Source organism: Pelophylax lessonae (assembly GCF_965119305.1).
Source record: "Pelophylax lessonae genome assembly, chromosome: 3".
NCBI classification, from domain to species: Eukaryota; Metazoa; Chordata; class Amphibia; order Anura; family Ranidae; genus Pelophylax; species Pelophylax lessonae.
Window position 1 is genome coordinate 224,453,415 of NC_138770.1, and position 25,732 is coordinate 224,479,146.

Here is a 25,732-nt window from a genome sequence, read left to right on the forward strand (position 1 = left end):
ATCCAATGCAGCCCCACCGCATCTTGTGTGAATGACCCTTACACATCAATATTTTTGTTTATATGAATGATTGTAACACATTTTTCTTTCACTGCTTTCATTATGAGGTATTATGACAACTAAATATAAATGTTTAAAATGCCACAGAAAGATTATATAGGTCTAGTATTGTATGTAGGTACAAATGTCATGCAAAGAGTACAGTACACAATATCCAAAACAGCCTTTCTTTAAAGGTCAGTTCTTACTTGCAGTTCATGATAATCAGAATGATCTTAAGCCAAAGAAGCCTCTTTGACCTTCTCACTCTATTTCATACTAACGTATCATGGTGAGAATAGATCATATGATCCAATTAAATCTGAGAACGAAAAAATAAACCAGAAACTTGTTAAGACATAAAAAATCTTTATTGGGCTCCTGCTACATTCGATCAATGAATTTGCACAATGTTTTTTCCTTTCATCTTCTTTGTCAAACGTTTTCTATTAGATATCTTAGTAAATACCCCGTATAAATGGCCAATAGTTACATATTTACTTAGTTAGTCTGGTTGAAAAAAGACACAAGTCCATCTAGTTCAACCAATAGCCAATGAATGCTTTATTATATTTACTAGTGATTGGAAAATGTATCCATTTGACTAAAGTATGTAGGTACATTTCTTAGGCCACTTTCACACCAGCAGGCCAATCGGGTTCGCCTGTCTGCTTTTCAGGAGGAACCGATCAGGCCACCTATTGTCCCCTATGGGGCAAAGAATGTCAGCAGACATGTGTGGGCATCTGACTTGACAAAATCTGCTGAAAACAGACGTATGGCGATACGTTTGCCATTCGTCCAGTGGGTCAGGTCGAATGACAATCAGATGGAAACAGACATGCAGTCCGTTTCCATCCGATCACCCCATAGAGGAGAGAAGGCTCTATCCTTGTCTACTCTGCATAGCGGAGCAGACATGGACCTGTCATCTGCCTCTGAGTAGGCAGATTCCGCTCGGACAGAGCCAGGCAATGTGAAAGAGGCCTAACACTAACATCTGTGTTTCAGTTTTTATTATAGTTCTTCTGTTTTTTTAGAATTATTTTCTATAGACAGTTCTTTACAGTGAACACTAGGGCTATCCTGGTCCATATCAGCATATCCTATCAGTAACGCCTAGAAGTACTGTCTATAGAAAATAATTCTAAAAATACAGAAGAATTATAATAAATACTGAAACTCAGATGTTAGTGTTAGGCCCCTTCCACATGGGCCAGCTCTTTCCGAACGGAATCTGCCTGCTCAGAGGGGGATGTTTCCGCTGATGGTTTAACAATGGTTTTCAAAATTATTAGTTTCTACTGTTAATTTTTTAATAATTAAATGATTAGATGTACAATGCAAGAAATCCCTGATGTAACTTAATAGGACAGTGGTTCTTAAAAACAATTCTCTTAATCCATAATTAAAAAAATTCCCCAAACGGTGACTACTTAAAACATGGAAAACACATTGGAAACAGGATCTCAACACCTAATTTTTGCAAGCCTAGAAGGAAAGAATCCTTTGCTTCTTCCCCAAGACCTCCCTGGCAAGCAGATTCCAGGAGGGAGGATACAAGATCCTTGCATGGTGGTACAGAACTTGAGTAAAACTTAACCGTATGTTCCCCCAGGTATCAAACATCTGCTGGTGCTATCGAGAATTCGAAGGGACTCTTATTCATATCTTTTGGGAATGCCCGAAATTCAAAGGCTTCTGGGATGAAGTAGAAAACACAAATAAGACCTCAACGGGAGTGACCCTTAACAAAAACCCATAACAAAAGTAAAATGCGGGCACTCAGGAGCACCACAACTTATGGCTGAGGGCAGTTAATGTCTATGACAATATCCATAATTAAGCTGAGGTAGACGAAAGAGTAATCTAGAACTAGGGCAGTGGCTTTCCTCCAAGAGTGAAGACGGCTCTGGATCAAGTGAAAAATAAAAACAGGAATGCGCCTCAAAGTGTAGCAGTTTAATGGTATCAAAAGGCAATCAGCCAAATGTACACTCACATAAAGGAAGGGATAAAAGGCTCTTGGGTGAGGGTGACGATCCAACAGACGAAGAGATAAAGGGTACACTCCTGGGGTACACAAAGATTTTCCTGTACCGGAGTCCTGCTGGCGAGTCTAGTGTGGACCCAGAAGCAAGTCAGATGTAGAGCAGCTGAACTGCAACGCCGGCTGGTGTGTGATGTCACCAGAGAGGGAAAGACACAACGTGTATCTGAACATGCACAGGGCTCATACGGAGCATGCACGCTCCTTTCTCAAGTGTCAAGACATTTTTTATAACATTAAACTGCTACATTTAGAGGCTTTTCTGTTTTTATTTTTTCACTTCACAAAAACCCAGCTGCTTACCTCTTGAATGACATTCCGTTATCCAACAAGAAATGTAAAAACTCCTTATTCAAACATTTGCTCACAGCAGCAAAGGCTTGTATTCCAGCATTATGCAATGAGGAAATCCAGGAAAAGGAAAGCCTTACCATGATTCTGAAGGAGCAGGGGGGTAAAAATGTGGAAGATTTGGACTCCCTATTTATTTTACAGAGACCAGACTCCTCTTGCTTCTCAGTAGTAATTTGTTCTTTTGGCAAGTAACCAGTTCAGTTAACTTTGTGAATGGAATTACCTGAGAGGGAGTGTCTTTTTAATCTAACCCCTACCCCCCTGTCCTTTTTTCACCCTTCCCTACCCTCCTTCCTACTCTTTCTACCCTACCTTCCTACCTTCATATCTCCCTCGCCCCCTTACACCCCCACCCCTTTTTTGTTTTGTCTCTTCTAGTTCTTATATTACTGTTACTCTTTAGCCTTCGTCATATTGTGCTGTTATGTACCTATCCTGTTCTGTATTGCATTGCCAAGTTCCCTGAATAATGAAGTAAAGAATAAAAAAAAATAAAAAATAAAAAAAGGAAAACACACCCATTAAAATGAAGCATGTGAGGATTTGCTGGGAGTTGAACCTGGGATATGGCACTTTGAGGTTCATTGCCTTGCTTCTGCACTGGGTAGGCTGCCTTAAAGCTCATTTGTTTGGTATTTTCTCTTGCTTGTTGAACAATTCCAGCTTTTGTACTGATCTCCTTCACAACCAATCACAGCACTCTCCTCCCTACTTGAACTCCGTCCTTCTTCCACTTCCAGCCCAAGCCTGGCTTTGTATCAATGCTTTCTGTTGATTTTATGTATCTGTGTACTGACCTTGGCCTGTGACCTTGATCCTGAGCTTTTTCTACCCATCCTGACCTTGACTCTAGCAGGACTCAAGGCAAGACACTGTATCAGAAAAAAAGGGGGGTTTGGTGCAAACCAAAAACCGCGCAAGTGGTTCAACCGTGTATATATGTATAAATATATAAATATATAATCAATAAATATAAACATAAAATTATATGTGAATATAGATATTAATATAATAATTAATAAATATTAATTATTTACAGGAATTGCTTCCTTGTAGTGAGCGGCAACAAAAAAAGCAAGGTGCTGAACAATTGTTTAAAAGAAGGGTAGTGTCGCGCTCAAACATAAAAGTGCTTGTGCAGATAATTAAACCTTAATTCAAAAATTAAAAATTCATGATAGGTGACAATCTAAAAAATCAATCAATCTGTGCTCAACATTGTAAAGTGCAAACAGTCCATATGCAGCATCAAACAGTCCACATCTCTTTGGTGTCACACAAATTAGCAGAGACTTGATGTTAGTGCAGATTAACCTTCACCTCCACACTTCACCCAGTGATCTAGTAAGGTACTCCTTACCGGAAATATATGACCCCTTAATTATAGGGGGTCACATAGGCAATATCTCCACTCAGTACACACGATCCTCAGCTCCTCTGTTACACAGTGGGTAATCCAGCATCAAGCCCTTATAGTGTAGCTCGGATCAGGTGACAAACATGGGTGGGACAAAAAGGAGACTCTCATGGTGCAGTACATCTAAACATATCGCTTTATTTAAAAAGTATTGCACTTACTCGAATCACCATAAAACAATCGCCTTTCTCATAAAAACATCCAGCGAGGGAAGGGAAACGTGAGACCGTAGCCATTTCCGGGTTAGAGGAGCGCTGTGCGATCGGCAGTGCTCACAACCCTCGCTGGATGTTTTTATGAGAAAGGCGATTGTTTTATGGTGATTCGAGTAAGTGCAATACTTTTTAAATAAAGCGATATGTTTAGATGTACTGCACCATGAGAGTCTCCTTTTTGTCCCACCCATGTTTGTCACCTGATCCGAGCTACACTATAAGGGCTTGATGCTGGATTACCCACTGTGTAACAGAGGAGCTGAGGATCGTGTGTACTGAGTGGAGATATTGCCTATGTGACCCCCTATAATTAAGGGGTCATATATTTCCGGTAAGGAGTACCTTACTAGATCACTGGGTGAAGTGTGGAGGTGAAGGTTAATCTGCACTAACATCAAGTCTCTGCTAATTTGTGTGACACCAAAGAGATGTGGACTGTTTGATGCTGCATATGGACTGTTTGCACTTTACAATGTTGAGCACAGATTGATTGATTTTTTAGATTGTCACCTATCATGAATTTTTAATTTTTGAATTAAGGTTTAATTATCTGCACAAGCACTTTTATGTTTGAGCGCGACACTACCCTTCTTTTAAACAAGACACTGTATCACCTTCATTCTCAGTCCCTGGGTCTACTTCCAGTTTTTGAGGTTTTGCTACACTGACAAATTATTAGTCAACTTAAAGAAGCCGTGGATGTCACAAAAAAAAATGTTAATATATAGAATCCCACCTACATACCATTCAACTTATAGTTTGGCTAATGGTGAAAATATTGTATGATTTATACGGTGAATACTTTATACACTCCTACCTCACTGTGTGTGGGGAAGGAAGGCCACATGATCTAGTGATCATGAAGTCTCATTAACCATACCCATTATTCTTAAAGCGGAGTTCCGGCCACAGAAAAAAAAAATTCAATGAACATACCCCCGGGACAGTCAGGGCTAGTGCATTCCACAATGGCTAGCCTCTGATCTGTCCCGGTCCGCACTTACCTTTTAGAAGAAATACTTACTTTTAAAATTTCTTCTCCAGCGCTGCCATCTCAGGTGTGGGCAGCTTGAAGCCAGCGCGATCCTCTTCCGCGTCCTCTTCCGTCCTCTTCGGTCCCACGATGCACTGCGCCAGCCCCGCCGTCACTTCCGGGTCTGCAGCGTCATCCCTGCACAGCTTCTGGGCATGCCCAGAAGCTGTTTAGCAAGGTATGACGTGCCTGCACCGGAACTGACGTCGGGGCCGGTGTAGGCGCATTGATTCCTGGGAACGATGACGTTCAGCTCCCAGGAATCATTGCAAAGCAGAAGTGACGACCGGGCCGTGCGGCCGAGGGAGGAAGTGGAAGACAGGTGAGTATTTTTTTTCTGCAATTACAAGGTGAGTAAAAAAAAAACTATCCATTTCTTTTTCAGGTTAGCTATAGCAAGCGGATGTCGATTTTGTGGCCGGAACTCCGCTTTAAATCATTTGCTTCAAGTTTCTAATAAAGCTTTAGAAAAATCGAAGAGGATTATTTTAAAATGTATTCCTTTGCACTTCTTAACCTTTTAACAGCAGATACACTATATTGTCAAAAGTATTGGGACGCCTGCCTACACGCACATGAACTTTAATGGCATCTGTAGGGTTCAATTTTGAGTTGACCCACCCTTGAATGCATGACAGGGAGTATAATTTTTGCTACAGGGGAAAACCAAAGTAATGTGGGTGGAGCAACAGGGGGAGCAGTTGAGGAACAGTAAAAACACAGCTGAACCGCCGGATTTTACGGACCCTCAATGGCAAATGTAAACGAGGCCTATGATAGTGTTCCCTAACCACACCTGAAGCTGTTCAAGGGCACTTCTACAACATTAGCCGTGCGCTAATTGTACTATTAAATGTTTACTGTTAAACATGGTGGTACTACTGGGGGGGGGGGGGAGCAGGGTATTGGGAATATGCTACTGAGCAGGGGGAGGGGGTGGCAGGGATTTTGGAATGCACTACTGAACAGTGGAGGTGGTGGGTAATGTATAACTGAGTGAATAGAGTACTAGTGAATTAAGGGGGCATGGGAGCAGGGAGCTGGGGGGTAGTAATGTATTACTGAGTGGGGGAGGTGGGGAATGCAAGCGGGTTGGGTATTACTGAGGAGAGGGGTATTAATGACTGGGGGGGGGAAATGTGCCACTGAGCGGGGGCATACATAGTAATATAGTTAGCGAGGTTTAAAAAATACACCAGTCCATCTAGTTCAATCTATGATGTGTGTGCTTGCATTGTATATCCCTGTATGTTGTGGTCGTTAAGGTGCCCATCTAATAGTTTTTTGAAACTATCGATGCCCCCTGCTGATACCACTGCTTGTGGAAGAGAATACCACATCCTTATCGCTCTGACAGTAAAGAACCCTTTATGTAATTTAAGGTTAAACCGCTTCTCTTTTAATTTTAGTGAATGGCCACGTGTCTTTTTAAATTCCCTTTCGCTGAAAAGTTTGCTCCCTATGCTAGGGTCGCCAGTACAGTATTTGTACATTGATATCATATCCCCTCTCAAGCGTCTCTTCTACAGAATAAGTTAAATGCTTGTAGTCTTTCCTCATAGCTGATGTCCTCCATTTCCCTAATTATCTTTGCTGCCCTTCTCTGGACTCTCTCCGGTTCCAGCACATCCCTCCTGAGGACCGGTGTCCAGAACAGGACGGCATACTCAAGATGCGGCCTGACCAGAGTCATGTAGAGTGGGAGAATAATCGTTTTATCTCTGCAGTGAATCCCCTTTTTTATACATTGCATGCTATTGCTGAGCTTGTTGTCCACTAGGACACCCAGGTCCTTTTCTATCCTAGATTCCCCCAGAGGTTCTCCCCTAGAGAGAAACTTATGTTCCTAGTTCTGGCACCCAATTTTTCAACATTAAACCTCATTTGCCATGTAGTTACCCACCCCATTATTTTGTTCAGGTCTTTTTGTACGGTTTCCACGTCCTGTGAAGAAGATATTACCCTGCATAGCTTAGTATCATCCGCAAATACTGAGATTGTGCTGGTCAACCCATCCTCCAGATCGTTTATGAAAAAATTAAACAGGATTGGTCCTAGGACAGATCCTTGGGGGACCCCACTTTCCACACCCGACCAATCCGAGTACTCCTCATTTATCACCACCGTCTTGACTCGCCCCTGAAGTCAGTTTTCAATCCAGGTACTCATCCTATGGTCCATACCTACGTACCTTAGTTTGTACAGTAAGCGTTTGTGGAGAACTGTATCAAATCCCTTTGCAAAGTCCAGACACACCACATCTACAGGCTTTCCTATATCTAGATAGCAGCTCACTGCTTCATAGAAGGTTAATAGATTGGTCTGGCAAGAATGATTCTTCATGAATCCATGCTGATTACTGGTGATGACCTGAACACCCCCAGAGGTTCGGTTCGCACCAGAACACCGCGACGGGGGGAAATTTTGTTAGAACTTTTGAACTCCATTGAAGTCTATAGGACTCGAACATGAAAAATCCAAAGTCCTAATTTTAAAGGCTTATATAAAGTTATTTCCCAAAAAATAGTATGGGGGTCAGGGTACTGCCCTGGGGGACATGTGCCAATGCAAAAAAAATGTTTTAAAAACTATCGTTTTTACAGGACCAGTGATTTTAAAATGTGCTTAAAGTGAAAAAATAACAAATGAAAAATTCCTTTAAATATCGTGCCTGGGGGGACCCCTAATGTGCCTGTAAAGTGGCACATTTTATGTATGTAGCCTTCTGCAGCAATACTGACATTTCTAAAGGAAAAAAATGTCATTTAAACTTGGTAGCGGCTGTAATGTATTGTTAGCTCCCGACAATACAGATAAAAAAACATGAAAAAAAAACGGTGTGGGGTCCCCCCAAAAATCCATACCAGACCCTTATCCGAGCAAGCAACCTAGCTGGCCAGGATGTGGGGGACGAGTGAGCGCCCCCCCCCCCCCTGAACCATACCAGACCGTTTTCCCAAGATGGGGAGGATGCTTTGGGTTGCCCCCCAAAGCAGCTTGTCCCCCTGTTGATGGAGACAAGAGCCTCTTTCGGACAACCCTGGGCTGTGATTGTGGGGGTCTGTGGGTGAGGAGCTTATCCGAATCTGGAAGATGCCGCCCCCCCCCCTCATGTCAATGGATATCGAGTACCCCTACCCATTCACCAAAAAAAGTGTACAAAAAAAAAATAAACACAAAAGACAATTTTTGACAAGTTCTTTATTTAAAAATAAAAATATTTTACACCTCCCACATAATGAGCTGTTTGAGCTGTGACAGCTTTTTGTATAAGAATGGGATGGGGACACCCAGTTATATCACCCGGTGGCACCACCCCTTCTGACGTGATGGGGCGCTCGTGACTTCAGATTCCTATAAAAGAGCTGTCACAGCTCAAACAGCTCATTACACGGGGGGCGTGTGAAGAGATGGGAGCGTCTTTTTCTTTTTTTCTATTTTTCGGGTGTGGCGGACGATGTGATTGACGATGGATTTACATCGGGGAACCCTATTTTTTTATTTGTATTTTTTAAGACCCCGACAACCACAGCCCAGGGTTGTCCGGAAGAGACTCTCGTCCCCATGAACATGGAGAAAAGATGCTTTGGGGGCACCCCAAAGCACCCTCCCCATGTTGAGGGCAAGCGGCCTGGTATGGTTCAGGAGGGGGGGGGCGCTCGTTTGCCCCCCCCCCCCCCCCATCCTGGCCAGCCAGGCTGCTTGCTCTGATAAGGGTCTGGTATGGATTTTGGGGGGGGACCCCACGCCTTTTTTTTTTTTTCAATTTTGGCGTGGAGCGCCTCTTTAAATGCAGGGTATCTATTAAACCGGGGATAATACTGTGCCAGGGAACCACGGAGCAAAAAATCTTCTCATCTGGAAAACTAATGAGCTGGAGATCTGATAAGCTGGGTGTAATCTAGGTCAGAAATATTATATTTTTCTTTCTTTTTTAAAATCAATGACCTTTATTCCAGAGATGTGTAATGAAGTCAGTTTACCTGCATAAATTGGTCTGTGAGTTCCTGTGTCCCCCAAAAGATATGAGATGAGTCTCCTCTCAGCAGGAATTGAATGTATCCTGTACCAGGATAAAGCCAAACCCCTTACAGCTTCCTCCAGTGATGAATATAGGGAAACTCATGCCTGAAGGGTTCCACTAGAAGGTGTTCAGGACCGCTGCCTGTATGCTACTTCTGAACACTGAGACTGCTGAGACTTGCAGCTCCGTATTGGCTACACACTACCCTGCTACCCTGTGAACCTGATGCCACAGAAAGGTCAACCTGGACATCTCCATTTCCCTGGTCCCCCAACCTTCCCCAGACTCTGTCAGCCCTCATTCTGTAGATCACTCTGCTCTTTGCCCTCTGAGCCTCGTACAGCACTCAAAGCTGCAACTGGATGCAAGGGACCTGCCCTCTTTGTTTCCCTGGATTCAGGAGTTGCCTCTGCCCCCTCTGACCCTTCACCTGCTACTGAATGCTCCCCAAAGCCACCAATGTAAGTAGTCCTCTCTAATGCCCTGTGATCCCTGCCCTGTTAACCGTGTGCCTTAGTTTGCTGACTTCTGAACGGGTGCCCTGTAAATGTTTCCTGTTGCTTACTGCCCTGTATATTATCACTCCCTGCTGTGTCATATAGCTGCTCTGTGGACTATTTCTCTGTGATGTGCCAGTTTACTGCTCTGTGGACTATTTCCCCTTGGGTTGCCATGTTGCTACTCCCTTCTCCCTTCCCTTTCTCCTTGCCAAGCCACACTGCTAACCATGTGAACTATCCCTCTCTGCTGTGCCCTATTGCTGCCCCCTCCTGCATATCCAGGTTCCCAAATAAACACCCACATATCGGGTTCAGTGTAATTCACCTCCATGTGCTCTCTCTCTACACTCATAGTTCATCACAGGAGGTGTTATTAAGCTATGAAACTGATGAGCGGGGGTACTACTGAGCCACCAAAAACACCAAAATAAAAAAACAAAAACATCAGATACCACACCAACACCTAACCTTGCCTCAAATCTGGTGACTTCCTCATCATCACTTCCCGTTTGACATCACTTCAACTTTAAGACAAATAGAAAACCAACACACATAGGGCATTTGCCAAGCTTCTTAACTACCTCAATACAGGGCACTTAAACCCCCTTCCTTCCCAGACCAATTTTCAGCTTTTAGCGCTGTTGCATTTTGAATGACAATTGCGCGATTATGCAACACTGAACCTAAACCAAATTAGTGTAATTTTTCCCCACAAATAGAGCTTTCTTTTGGTGGTATTTGATCACCACAAGGTTGTTTAGGTTATAAAATTTTGGAAATAGATACGTTTTTCCTGCACTGATGAGCACCGATGACGCCGCACTGACAGGCACTGATGAGGAGACACTGATGGGGTGGCACTGATGGGGTGGCACTGATTGGGTGGCACTGATATGCAGCACTGATGGGCACTGATAGATAGCACTGATTTGCAGCACTGATGGGCACTGATATGTGGCACTGATAGGTAGCACTGATATGCAGCATTGGTGGGCACTGATATGCAGCGCTGATAGGCAGCACTGATGGGCACTGATAGGTGGCACTGATGGGCGGCACTGATGGGTGGCACTGATCAGCATTGATCGGCACTGATGGGCGGCGCTGATGGGCACTGATAGGCAGCACTGGTGGGCAATAATGGGCACTGGTGAGTGGCACTGATAGATGGCAAAATTGGGCACTGGTGGGCAGCACTGATAGATGGCATTGGTGGGCAGCACTGATAGGGAGGGCACCACTGGCAGGCTCTCTGAGCCCTGATTGCCATCCCTGGTGGCTATGGTGGGCATCCCTGGTGGTCATGGGTGAGCATCACTGGGGGCTCTAGTGGCACCCCCCCCCCCAGGGCTGCACTGGTAATCAATCGTCTGATTACCAGCACAGACCCCCCCTGTGATCAGTGAGTAATTAGAAATAAACACTGATCCCCCCGGCTGCAGCACCGATCATCTTCTTCTCCTCACTGACAGGATCTGTGTGAGGAGAAGAAGAGATCAAAGCCGTTACAACGGCTGTGTTTACATTGCATGACGGCTGTGAGTGGACACAGCTGTCATGTGATCAGGAGAGCCAATCACAGGGCCCTCCTGCCGGAACTTGTTGTTCTGTGTCCGAAGGCACAGGCACATCGAGATCGCACCGCTGAAGGACGTTCCGGAATGTCCGATCAGAAGGACGAGACTCCCACCTGGCTGTATATGTACAGTGGCCAGGGGGGAGGTGGTTAAAGGAGTTGTAAAGTCAGGGAGGTTTTTTTTATCTTAATGCATTCTATGCATTGAGATAAAAAGCCTTCTATGTGTAGCAGCCCCACCCCCCTTTTAGCACCCCTAATACTTACCTGTGCCCCCTCTCTGTCAAGCGATGTCCACAAGTTCATCAGCTGTCCTGGGACTCTCTCTCCTTATTGGCTAAGATATAGCCGCAGTGCCATTGGCTCCCGCAATTGTCAATCAAAGTCAGTGAGCCAATCAGGACAGAGAGGGGATAGGGCTGAATGTCAGCTCTGTGTCTGGATGGACACACGGAGCTGCAGCTCAGCTCGGGTGCCACCATAGCTATGAACACAGACAGCAACTAAAATTTGTCAGGGGCTCCAAAGCTCTATCCTAAATTTAAAACAAAAGAAAAAAAATGCTATACATACAAAAATATAAAGATTAAAGTGTCCTGTGGCTGATGGTGAGTGGAGAGGTTTGGTCAAATGTGTGCCTATGGATGTGTTTGTGTCTGTTTAAAATGTATTAAAACATTAATAAGAATAAAATAAAAAAATGTAATCACTTAATAGCAGAGAAAAAGAAATTCAGACTACATTAAACTTCGACTTTTTCCATTTTATTTAACATGCCCTGCTGGCTTTTCATCTGCAGAGTCTTTTTCCAAACAAACCAAACATCAGTCCCTGCTTTCTTACAATTTAAATTCAAAATGGACCTAAAATGTCAGCAATCATCAGGTCGTCCTATCCAGGAAATGGGTGAAGGCTCTGTTATCTGTGTATCTCTGAGTCTCTATTCATCTGTTTCTTAGCAATTCAAAGGCGGATTTCCATCTCCCTCCAAACAACTTCAAGCAGTAAACTGAGAATTCAAGTGGCTGGAAATTGGCTGCTGTTTTCTGACAAGTCTAAGCTAGCATGGGCTGAATTTAAATTATAACTCTTGTTTTTATTGTAATTTGATAAATCACTAGTCAGAGGAAAACCACAAATCAGCTGCTAGTGCTGGTATATTTCAGTTTGCCAGGTTCTAGAGTCCAGAAGGCACATAAAATCTCTCCTTTATTGTAGAAGACTCGCAGTACAGGCTTGCTTCACTGCCAAATAAAAGGATGGTTTAACCCTCACCCATGCATGATATGGCAAAGCAAATAGAATTTCATTCAAATGTCCTTCTAAACTTATAGTTTATTAAAACTCCAGAAAATGTTTGTGTACACTATATATACAGGGGTAGTTTCATTAAAACCGGAGAGTGCAAAATCTAGCACAGCTCTGCATAGAAACCAATCAGACACCAGTTTTTTTTTTTTTTTTTTGTCAAAGCTTAAATGAATAAGCTAAAGTTAGAAGCTGATTGGCTAGCACCAGATTTTGCACTCTCAAGTTTTAGCAAATCGACCCCATAGTATAAATTTAGCTCTGAGTATGTAAGAAAATTGGATTTGACTCACTTTTGAGTATGGAGCTGATCTAGACTCGCCCTTTAAGTATATCTAAAGCCAGAATAGTTAAAAGCTCTGTCAAGTTTTTATGCTGTAGATGTCCCATTGGGGAGATTTTGCATCACTTCCTGTCCTGTTGCAGGAAATGAGAGGAAATTTCTTCAAAGTAAGGGAAATTCCTTTTCTAAACAGTTACCACCAGAATAAACACCCTCATATAAAAGTAGTGAAGCCGCACACCTCTAACCCTCTTATTCCAGCAATAACAGAGACTCTCCACATACGCCCTCAATCTAATGCCTTTCTTCCACTAATGGGGCTTAATAGTATCGAGGCAAAATGGATCAGCAGGGGAACATTGGTGAAGCGTGTCTGTTACTGATGGAAGAATAACGTTTTGTATGTAAAGGATCAGCGATGTGCAGCTTTACTATGTTTGCATGTAGACAGTCTGGGGAAGTGACAACCCAGAGATTGCTAGCACCTGGGGCTGGGGAGAGAGAGGCACAGTTTCTGAGAGCAATGAAGATATGTGGGGAAGGGTCCTGTCCCACAGGCTTTCCACCTGGCGGCCTCTGTTTCGCTAAGGCAGGGATCGACCTGCTGATGACAGGTCCGTCTCCGCTCACTGTGCTGAGACGGACCTGTCAGAGCCCCGCTCTCCTCTATGGGAGATCAGATGAAAACAGACCGCCTGTTCGTTTTCCTCCAATCCCATCCTATCCGATCCACCAGACGGATGTAAAATAGGGTTTCCATCGGTCTGGATTTCATGGACAGAATCGAATAGCAGCAGGTGTCAGCGGACATGTCACAGCTGTCATATGCTGCTCCATTGCTGGATCCCTGGACAGGTAAGTGTCCTTGTATTAACGTCAGCAGCTACGGAATATGTAGCTGCTGATTCTTATTTTATTTTTTCGCTCAGACTTGAGCTCCTCTTTAAGCTTTGACAAAAAAAATCTGGAAGCTGATATTTATTGAGAGCTGCACCAGATTTTGCACTCTCTAGTTTTAGTAAATCAACCCCAAATTGTATCTTCCGTAAGAGAACACAGACAGAAATAGTTTTCTGACCCCTCTCTCTTCTAATCAAAACTAGAAAGAAGTTTTAGCATTAGATTTTTTTTAAAGTAGTATTATTCAGTTATGCCTGAAATCATGTTACATCGCTTTATATTCTGCTTTATAAAAAGAATACATTTCTACCAAACCAGGTGTAGATCTATGTAACATTCCCCAATGTAGAGACCTGGGGTCTCATGCAATTCTTCTCATTGCTAACCTAGCTTACATTTTGAAACCTTTGAGGAACACATCAGCCAGAATTTGTGGGTCACCTATAGCAGAAGTTGAAATAAGAGTATAATACATGGTCAATCTGACCTACATTCAATTTCCATCAAAACGTTTCCTAAAAAGGTTTTCCCTTTTATATTGTAAAAGAATATCATTTAGAATATTTTATATAATCAGTCCTTGTTACTTATCCTTAGCAGTTAAATGCCTGATAAAGTGAAAAGTGAAAGTCAGCCACTGAATATAAAAGCCAATCTATCTTAGCCTACCTAAACCAATCCCACCCTACTTTATGTAAAGGGACAATACATCAATATGAGGTCATTTTCTTTTGCCATAAAGAATTACTTATCCTAGAGCAGGGGTAGGCAACCTTGGCTCTCCAGCTGTTGTAGAACTGCAAGTCCCATAAGGCACTGCAAGACTCTGACAGCTACAGGCATGCCTCCCCAAGGCAGAGGCATGATGGGATTTGTAGTTTCAGCACAGCTGGAGAGCCAAGGTTGCCTACCCCTGTCCTAGAGGAAGTGGGTAATGTAATGTCCCTTTCTCCACTAGGAGGAAGTGTAAAGTTGCCCATTTGTCCCTGTGTACAACCCACGGTGCTGTGCTGCATGATGTTTTTAAGCATAGAATAATATTTTTTTTCTTTACCGCTTATCACATACTACTAACTGCATTCAAAAACAGTGTCTGATACAGTTGTACATTGTGCCTTATCAGAACTATTTGTTTAATTATTCCAAAAAACATAAGATAAAACCTGATTGGTTGCAACTGACAATTACAAATCTGTACTTGTCTTCTTTTTCCTAATTTCAGTAAATCAGTTCTCATGGTATTTTTGTTTACTAGTGGCAATTAGCAATTCCCTAGACTAGTTTATGTAATCAGTAATATCAAGCTCTTTTCTGGGTATCCTCCTAATGAAAAGTCTGTGATGTCCCGGTAGTTCACAATAGTCTTGTTTTGTTAAACCATTGTCTCTTTTATGTGCCCACCATGGCAGAAACATATAAGATATGCTTGGCAAGTGCATCCCCTTTATCCTCAGCTTCTTGAACAAGGCAGTGGTCATCTTGGAGGTGTGTTTGGGGTCATTATCATGTTGGAATACTGCCCTGCGGCCCAGTCTCCAAAGGGAGGGGATCATGCTCTGCTTCAGTATGTCACAGTACATGTTGGCATTCATGGTTCCCACAATGAACTGTAGCTCCCCAGTGCCGGCAGCACTCATGCAGCCCCAGACCATGACACTCCCACCACCATGCTTGACTGTAGGCAAGACACACTTGTCTTTGTACTCCTCAACTGGTTACCGCCAAACACGCTTGACACCATTTGAACCAAATACGTTTATCTTGGTCTCATCAGACCACAGGACATGCTTCCAGTAATCCATGTCTTTAGTCTGCTTGTCTTCAGCAAACTGTTTGCGGGCTTTCTTGTGCATCATCTTTAGAAGGACTTCCGTTTGCCATGCAGACATGCCATGCAGACCAATTTGATGCAGTGTGTGGCATATGGTCTGAGCACTGACAGGCTGACCCCCCCACCCCTTCAACCTCTGCAGCGATGCTGGCAGCACTCATAAGTCTATTTCCCAAAGACAACCTTTGTATATGACGCTGAGCACGTGCACTCAACTTCTTTGGTCGACTATGGTGAGGCCTGTTCGGAATGGAACCTGTCCTGTTAAACCACTGTATGTCTTAGCCACCGTGCTGCAACTCAGTTTCAGGGTCCTGGCAATCTTCTTTTAGCCTAAGCCGACTTCATGTAGAGCAACAATTCTTTTTTTTAAATCCTCAGAGAGTTCTTTGCCATGAGGTGCCATGTTGAACTTCCAGTGACCAGTATAAGAGAGTGAGAGTGATAACACCAAATTTAACACACCTGCTCCCCATTCACACCTGAGACCCTGTAACACTAACGAGTTACATGACAGCGGGGAGGAAAAATGGCTAATTTGGCCCAATTTGGACATTGTCAATTAGGGGTGTACTCACTTTTGTAGCCAGCGAATTAGACATTAATGGCTGTGTGTTTAGTTATTTTGAGGGGAAAGCAAATTTACACTGTTATACAAGCTGTACACTCACTACTTTACATTGTAGCAAAGTGTCAAAGCAACAAAAGCAGCAAGGGGAGCAATCATAGCTCAAAGGATGGAAAACATCCCTAATTATGGGAACCCTAACAATGTGGTGGATAACTTCTGTATTAGGGTCATTATAAGTCCCTGTCCCAAGCCCCAGATGAAAAGCCCTCCAAAAAGGGTTTGAAATGGAAGGCTTCATTAAGTCCAGGTGGTCTAGTGGCCTCAAGTTCAAAAATCCAGAAAAGCTCCCGCTGTAGGAGAAGTTTGTTGAGAACTCCTCCAGGGGAGCTTGGATGGATCTGATCGAGAGCCAGAAAGCAAACAGTAGGGAAGGAGCCCCTGTGCACCAAGGACACATGGCGGCCCAGGGATAGCTCTAGGCACATGATGATAGATGCGCTGTCACAACTGCTGCTGGGTTTTGCCAACATAGAAACACCTGCGACTGCATAGTAGCAGATATACAATGTTGGAGGTTTTACAGTTAATAAAATGGTTAGGACGAAAAAAACATCCATTGGGTGATTACATTGATGGTCCTATCTCCATGCCTTGGCAGTGGGAGCAACCTCCACATCGGAAGGTGCCCAGACGTTTACAAGGGTAAAGTGTGGACCCCCCAGTATAGATCCTTTAAATTCACTATGTAGTACTTTGTCTGCTAGTGAGGGTGCCCTTCTGGTTTGGGGTTTCCTCCTCTTTTAGTTTTTTCCCAGATCTGGACCAGGGCATCACTGAGCCTGAACAGATTGAGGTGCAACCTGGCAGCATCGGATGGACTGAAACATAATGTCCTAGAGGAGTTCTATTATATTTAGGTCAGGCAACTGTGGGGGCCATTTAATGATTTAAATTCCTTCATCCTCCAGGAACTGGCTGCATAGTCTCGCCACTTGAGGTCAGGCATTGTCGTGTACCCGGAGGAACCTAGAACCCACTGCACCAGCGTTGGGTCCTGACAATTGGTCCAAGGATTTAATCCCGATACCTAATGGCAGTCAGTGTGCCATTGTCAAGCCTGTAGCGGTCTGTGCGTCCCTCCATGGATATTCCTCCCCAGACCATGACTGACCCACCACCAAACCAGTAATGCTGAACAATCTTACAGGCAGAATAATGTTCTCCTCCCTTCTATAGACCCTTTCACGTCTGTCACATGTGCTCAGGGTGAAACTGTTCTCATCAGACAGGGTGAAGGTGGAAAAACCGCAGGATATGAGAAGCACATTTAAAGAGAAAAATATTTAAAAGAAGAAAAGCACTACTAATTAAGTTGTAGTCATTTGGGACTGTCACATTTGTTTTATTTTAATTTATTGTACACGAGACAGTGTGTCACTGAATAATGATAGCAGTTTTGTCATTTGAAAGTAAGGTTTAAAAACATTAATTGGATTGCATACAGATAGGCGCAGCCCACATTTTTTATTTTATTTCGTTGGCAGTTTTGGGAACACAGTTATTTGGTTGCAGCCATTAGACACAAGTTAGAAGTTAGGTTAGGGAGCGCAGGATAATACACACCTGTTTTAATATCCCTAAACTTAACCTAACCTTTAAACCTAATTCTTAATTTATACATAACCCTTAACTTAAACCCCATTTTATTTTTATTTTTTTTTGTAGGTGATGACATTGAATAGTGTGCAGAAAGCCTAAATTTAAGACCCCCATTAACACCGCTGAGGCCTGTATTCCATGAATCGTCCATTTGTACTGCATGCAGGCAACCCATGAAAGTCTATAAGCATGCCGTGCCTGTACAGATACAGCTGCTTGTCCTAATTTGACAGGTTTGTGTTTCAGGGACACTTATCCACATGCCTGTCAAATTAGGACATTAATAGAGTACAGGGGGCTCCAGCTCCGCTGTAAATGAAGCCTTAATATTTCTCTGTATGTAGTGGAATGCCCACATAATTACCTTGTTCATTTGCAGAATCAGGCTCCTTTAACTCCACTTCCCACATCTCCCCAGGTTCCCAAACACACCTAGGGAAGATATGTTTCTCAGTTTCCCTGCCTCAACATCTCAGAGAGATCTCACTTAATGAGGCAGAGGTAGCTGGACAAGTGATCTGCAGCCAGGTGAGAGATTATCCACTGTCAGAATCAGCTCAAGCAACTGGGCCAGAGCAGAAAAAAGCATCTCAAAAAAACCCACCTGCTATGCAGGTAAAGCGGAGTTCCAACCAAAAATGGAACTTCTGCTTTAAGGCCTCCTGACCCCTGACATGCCACATTTGGCATGTCATTTTTTTTTTTTGGGGGGGAGTGGGTACCTAGATTTGACAGGTATCCGCTCCCTCTTCCTGCAGTTCTACTCTCCCCCTCCCTCCCTGCAATCTTCTTGGACACGTCAAAAGATTGCCTGTCCACTCAGGACGCACAGCACGACTCGCGCATGCACAGTGCGCAGCCGGCTGTGAAGCTGTCACAGCTGGGTACCCATGCTAGAGATGCCGGTGTCGCAGGAAGAAGAGGGAGAGAACCGAGGCTCCTGCCGGCCGCATCGCTGGACCGTGGGACAGGTGAGTGTGTGTTTATTAAAGGTCAGCAGCTACACTTTTTGTAGCTGCTGACTTTTAATAAACACAAAAACGGGTGGAACTCCGCTTTAATTTAATATGTATGCACAGTCTTTATCTGATATCTTCAGCTTGCATTAAAGCTGTTCTTCACCTTGTTTGAAAAAAAAAATTAAGTCAGTAGCTACAAGTACTTTAGATGCTAACTTTTAATAAATGTGTACTCACCTGTTCAGGGGTCCAGTGCTATCCTCACCAGAACTGGTTCTTAGCCATTCCTTGGGTTCCCTGCACTGGCGTATTTTTACTGTTAGTAGCCAGCTATGATTACGTGCGGCTTCATAGCCAGCTGCCTGCTGCACATGTGGAAGCCGTGCTGCGCTTTGTGAATGGTCCTACAGTCTTCTAGGACCTGTGATGTGTCCCAGAAGGTTGCAGGCAGGGGCGAGAACTTCCAGTGGATTGATGCGGTACTCTGACCTGAAGTGAAAGCAGGTAAATGTCAAAACTAGGTACCCGCTTCTCCCCAAAAAGTGCCAAAAATAGAGAAGGAGGGGAGGAGAGCATAAAGTGGAACTTCCCCTTTAGGTCAAGTTCCGCTTTAAGCATCTTGGTTGGCACAAAGTATAATGTGCATGGAAAGAAAGGCAGTGTGAACTGTAAATCTCACTGGGCACAAGTATGTATTGAGCTTTCTTGCCGCTGATGAGATGATCTGTCAGTTGTGCTGTGCTACACTTATATTACAGTTTGCCTTTTCTATTGAAATAATCCCAGACAGTAGACTTAAGTAAACTTGTGTTTAGTGGCAGTAACACGAGACAGAATGGAGTGTTTATAAAGATTTACACATATTGCCTATCTGCAAGCCTAGGCCATCAACTCTGTGTAGCCCTTTTATATATTTATTCTAAATCTTAATAGAGGTTCATTTTACCTTTGGACATAACTAAGTTGTACTTGTTTGTTTACAAATGTAGTAGCTGTTAACAAATGAAGTGTTTTCTCTGTGCCTTGATCCTATTCAGAAATGTGAAATGACAATTGGAAAGTCAAATTGTTAAATTATCATCTCATGGTATGATTGTGGCATAGACATACACCTTGGATCAGCTGAACTGTCTGTTAATCCACTGAGCAGACATTCCAAATTCAAACAAGTTTACAAAAATAATGAGACTTTGAATGAGGCCAGTCACTTATTCAAAATTAACATATAGAGTGCATATAAATTTAGAATTTTTTTAAAAAGTCATTAAGCAACAGCATTCCATGATCATAAAGTAAATAATGACAATTTTAAATATGGTAAAAAGATCTGAAACAAAGAGCTGACATGTAAAAATTCATAATTGGTAAAATGAATTCATATTAAACTAGTACATGATGGTATATACATAAAAGATTGAAAATACATGATTAACCCTCCTCTTATGTTAGGGTCAGAACCGACCCATTTTCAGGTTTTGAATGTCTATAAGTATCACATAAATTTGTTTATTGCATCAAGATTTTTTTACTTTGTCAGGAGTATTTAAACAATGTAATAGAAAAAGAATCCTTTTCACTAAATTATAAAATACTGTGGTGAAAATTAAGACGTTCATGGTGTTAGGGTCAATTCTGACCCAGTTATAATATAGGATTATAGTACACTAATAAGTGCCAAAACTGAAATCATAAACACTCTCTCTGCTTAGTAACACTGACAGCCAATCCCCTCTCAACCCTGTGAGCTGTAGTTAGGGAGGGGCCTATCTCTTTTCCTGCTTGTCTGCTTCTCTAAATAAAGTGAAGAAACATAGGACCAATACATTTCAGAGTTGCTGGTTTATTTTACCATTTTTTAAATTTGAAAATGAGAGGTATGCTATCAAAAGAAAGGTCTAAGGCACAGGTGTCAAACACAAGACCCGCGGGCCGAATGCGGCCCCCCAGGTCATTTCATGTGGCCCTCATACCTCTCCTGCAGCTGCGGCACCCCCCTTGCCTCTGCCCCCACCTTGTCTCAGTAGTCGGCAACAGAGAGGACAGAACTCCTTTGCCAGATCCTGTGCTTCTCTGTGCTGCTGCAGAAAGGCTTGTCTTTGTCCCCCCTTTTCAGCAGTCTGCAGCAGAGAGGAGGGCAGAACTCCTCCTACAGATCCTGCACCTCTCTGTGGAACCACAACACCACCTTGTCTCTGCCTCCCCTGGTCTCAGCATTTAGCAGACTCTGTAAGCTGACTCCAGCCCTCCTCTGGTCCTCTTTCAGACCTTGCACTTTCTTCTTCCCAGATCCACCCACATCTTCTTCCTGGCAGTAGCACAAGGTAAGGGGGGTGCATTGTGATGTAAGGAAGGGTGGGTGACTCTTGACTTATGATGGTGGGGGCTCTTGATATCTCATGTAAGGGTGTAAGGGGGCTTGTGGTGCTCTGCACATCTAAACTTACAGATATAACCGGCCCTTTGAGGACAACCATAATGTTGATACGGCCCGCAATGAAATTGAGTTTGACACCCCTGGTCTAAGGGGTCACACCAAAAATATTAAAACCAATCTTTTCAAGGCTAAAGAAGCCTAACAAGGTAACCAAGAGGTAAGAAACAAATTTGATGATAAATAATTATTCAGAGGGTATTTTATGGCTGATTTAAAACACGGGTCAAAACCGACCCTAACATCATGGATAGTAACAGAATTCTAACATAAGAGGAGGGTTAACATAAATGTAATAAATATCTTGACATCCTAGGACTCTACGCATTTCGTGGATCCCTGTCCACTTCATAAGGAGTGTGATGCAAGAAAATATAAGTCAGCTGAAGGAGTGAGACCAGCATCTAGAGAGGTGGTGAAAGGGCGTCAGACAAAAGTCTCCCCCCCCCCCCCCCCCCGGGGTTGTGGCAGAAGAACCCATCCAGGTCAAAGGGACAGCCAGAGGGCATGCCAGGTTTTGGAGTGTAATCCATGAAATAAAAATAATGTACAGTATGGGCACATCTAGCCGGCATTGTGTGCATCTTGTCACTTGAAGGGGAATTGGGACACTATGCCAGTATGAACTACACACATCAATGCGGGTTAGATGTGCCCATACATTCTTTTTATTTCATGGATTACACTCCAAAACCCGGCCTGCCCTCTGGCTGTCCCCTTGACCTGGATGGGTTCTCCTGCCACAGCCCCTGGGGAGACTTATTTTACCCCGGGGTAGACAATTATTTTACAGATGATTGGGAGGCCAGATTAAGTAGATAAATATGCAATTACTTCCTCATACACCTCTAAATGGCAGGCAATGATCATGTCATGCCTATGTCAAACGTGTCACAGTAGAAGCACATAATGACACAATGGAGTTATTTTACTAAAGAAGTTTAGGCTTAGCAAAGTGAATTTCAACTTAGCTTAGTGAGCAAGGTAAGACTGCTGGGCATGTGCAAGCAAAACTCCTGTGTTTTTTTTTTCCTTGTGCATGATTTGGTATTCAAAGAAAAATTCAGCTTCCTTCTTTTTCCCAAACTAGGTGAAAATGTACTTTGTAAAGTGAATATCCTCTCGTCTTTTAGTAAATGAACACCAATGCATACTTACTAAACCCACAACAGTAAAATCAGTCTGTATATACAGTAAAGTATGCTTGTTATACTCACTGTGAAACCTAAGGGGTTAATCCTCTGCATTGTGTAAAAAGGCTGTTTGATCCTGTATGCACAGATCCTTCCCTTCTTGCATTGTCCTCAAAACATGTCCAGATAAGACAGAGTTAGTGGAGTCAGTCTGCACATGCTCAGTTTAGTGTGTACTGCTAGAGGTTTTTTTTTTTTTTTCTTGGGAGAGTGCATGTGATCAGCACAGGGCCAATCCACAATGTCTAGTCAGAAGGTGAGGGGTCTTGCATTCTGATAGGACAGCCAGTGCAGTATGAAAACTCCTCCTACAAGCTTTAACCAGGCACTGATAGAAGTCACAAGACTGCTCTAACTGCTGATGAGAAAAGATATTTAGCAGTTTATATTTACTTAAATAATTGCATTCCATGTTCTGTGTACTGTGGGAGACCAGATATAGTGAATGCAGGGTCCTGGGTTTAGTATAAAAACATCTAAGCAATTTTACTTTGTTGAGAATCAAATGGCAGTGAGCTCCAGCTCTTTCAATGGGGTTGATTTACTAAAAATGGAGAGTGCAGAATATGGTGCAGTTGTGCATAGAAACCAATCAGCTTCCAGTTGTTGCTTTAGGCCCCTTTCACACAGGCGGACCGGTTGATCCCCCGCTGAGATAAACGGAGTCCGTCCGACGGACCGAGTGTGTGAAAGGGGCCTTATTGTCAAAGTTTAATTGAACAAGCTGAGGTTAGAAGCTAATTGATTTTCCAGTAAAAAAAACCCAATGTGTTTGTTCACAGAAAAACCACTGTTAGTACATGTGGTCAAAAGAATATTGATAAAAATATTTAGACAGGTTCAAGACCCACCTTATTTAGACACAGATCAATTCACTCAGATTGGGAAGAGATTAATATTTCTGAACATTCACACATCTCCTACTTAAATAGGTTGTAAACCCCCTTAATGACTTTTGCCTATATGTAAGCCTATAATAAGGCATACCTATAGGTACTGTAAATATCTCCTAAACTTGCACCGTTTAGGAGATATTCACATTGCATACAGCCGATGACGTCATCGACGCATGCGCTCTGAAGGTACGGCCACCCGTGCTGTTCCTTCAGAACCCTGTGCGGCTCCTGCGCGCATGTGCGGCTCCCGCGCGCATGCGCAGGGGTGATGTCACCGCACCTTCGGCCAATCAGATGGGTGGAGGACGCAAACCAGGAAGAAGGACGGCCGAAAATGTCTGCCGTGTTACAGTGAGCGGGGGCACTGTAGGGGCTTCGTTCTAAGGTAACTATTTCATGATAAGCTAGTATGCGATGCATACTAGCTCATTATGCCTTTGTCTTTCAGGTTTTTCTTTTTTTACATTTTTTTTCTGAGGTTTACAACCTCTTTAAAACAGCCATAAGCTCTTCCCCACCTTTGCGCTTTCCTGGGTGCTTTGAATATGTGCTGATACCGTTCACAGCAACAGTTTCTACATTTCTCAGCAACTATGTTTCTTGTTTGAGAACTACTAGACTGGCAAAAGCACAGTAAATTGAAAAGTCAGGGTTCCGTATAGGAACACAATTGATCTTCCTAATATAAGAGCTCACAATGTTGATACAACATTTTAAAAGTACTTTTATTTTGGATGTATTGCTTTAATTTTCAAATAGGCATTTACATCTTAACATCAAAGTAGCTCACACAGGCACAGCTCTACATAAATGAATATTGTAAACACTTGTATTTCCTCTGTGACTTTGCTCTGCTGCTTTACAGATGACATGTAGCTGCAACACTTCATCCTTTTCCTCTTAATGTCAGATCTCCAGAACACAAGACTTAGCATTTATTAACACATGGTGTAACCATTCGGAAACAGTTACAGTTCCCAGGGATGGCCTCCAAGGAATTTACTACAGACAGTCTGTCATATATAAAGATGAGTGAATGAGTCTGAAACTCGGGCAGGACAATCAGATTCCTTCTGCAGAATCTCTGTTTCCTGATTCTCCTTAATACATGCCTGTAGATGTGTTAATCAAGCAACACATGAACACAGGCATTTGGGATTTGTTAACTGCTTTATTCTTATTGGGTTGGGTAAATCCACGGGAAAATCAGGTACACAAACTTTTTTCCTATTTATGGATCCAATCTCTTACTAACAACACCAGTGAAAACGTTTGATCGAAGTATCTATTCTTTGACTTCTAAGCCCTGTTCAACAGCCGCTGGGGTAGTTAAAAGGTAACTCCACTTTCATGGGAAAAAAATAGCAAATGAAGAAAAAATATTATAGCGTATACAATTGTGACATAAGTCATTGTAATTGAATGTTTTTAAAAATTACCCTTTTTTTATCTGGTAATTCTACAATTAAAGTGGTTGTAAACCTCAGACATGAAATATGAACAAAGCATATCCCTATATACTGTGTACTTGTCACGATATAAAGCACTAAATGTAATTTCTGTCTGCTGCTTCCTTTCTCTGATTTCGGCATGAATCACTTCTGACAAGTTTTCCTGACACCAAGAGAAAAATGGTGACAGGAGCGGGACCTCCAGTTGATTGACAGCCTCAGCTTTGTACCTGTGAGCTGTGTAGAAGGGGGTGTGTTTCTACCCTCCAATCAGCTCTCAGAGCTCTCCTCACTGAACTGTGCAGAGTATAAATTAACCACTTTACCACTGGAGGATTTTGCTGTCTTACGTCCAGGCCACTTTTTGCGATTCGGCACTGTGCGAATTCAACTGACAATTGCGCGGTCGTGCGACGCTGTACCCAACCTAAATTTACGTCCTTTTTTTTCCCACAAACAGAGCTTTCTTTGGTGGTATTTTATCACCTGTGCAATTTTTACTTGTTGCGCTATAAACAGAAAAAGAGCGTAAATTTTGAAAAAATAACAATATTTTTCAAATTTTTTATATGAAATTCCCCCCAAAAAATGTAAAAATCAAAATTTTTTTAAATTTTTGGCCAATTTGTTTTCTGCTACCTATGTTTGGTAAAAAAAATCACAATAAGCGTATTTTGATTGGTTTGCGCAAAAGTTATTGCCTTTACTAACTAAGGGAAAGATTTCTGTCATTTTTGAGTAATGGCGGCGATCTGCGATTTTTTTTGCGGGACTGCGACATTGCGGCGGACAGATCGGACCCTTGACTGACATTTTTGACACTTTTGGGGGTACCAGTGACATTTCTATAGTAATCAGTGCTATAAATATGCACTGCAACTGTAAAAATGACACTGGCAGGGAAGGGGTTAATTTTATTGGAGAGGGAGGGGTTAATGTATGCCTGTTGCTTACTAACTTGTGGGGGGGGGGGGGAGGTGACTGAGTGACACAGGGACAGATCGCATTTTCAGCTATGCTGAACCCTGCAATCTGACCCTGC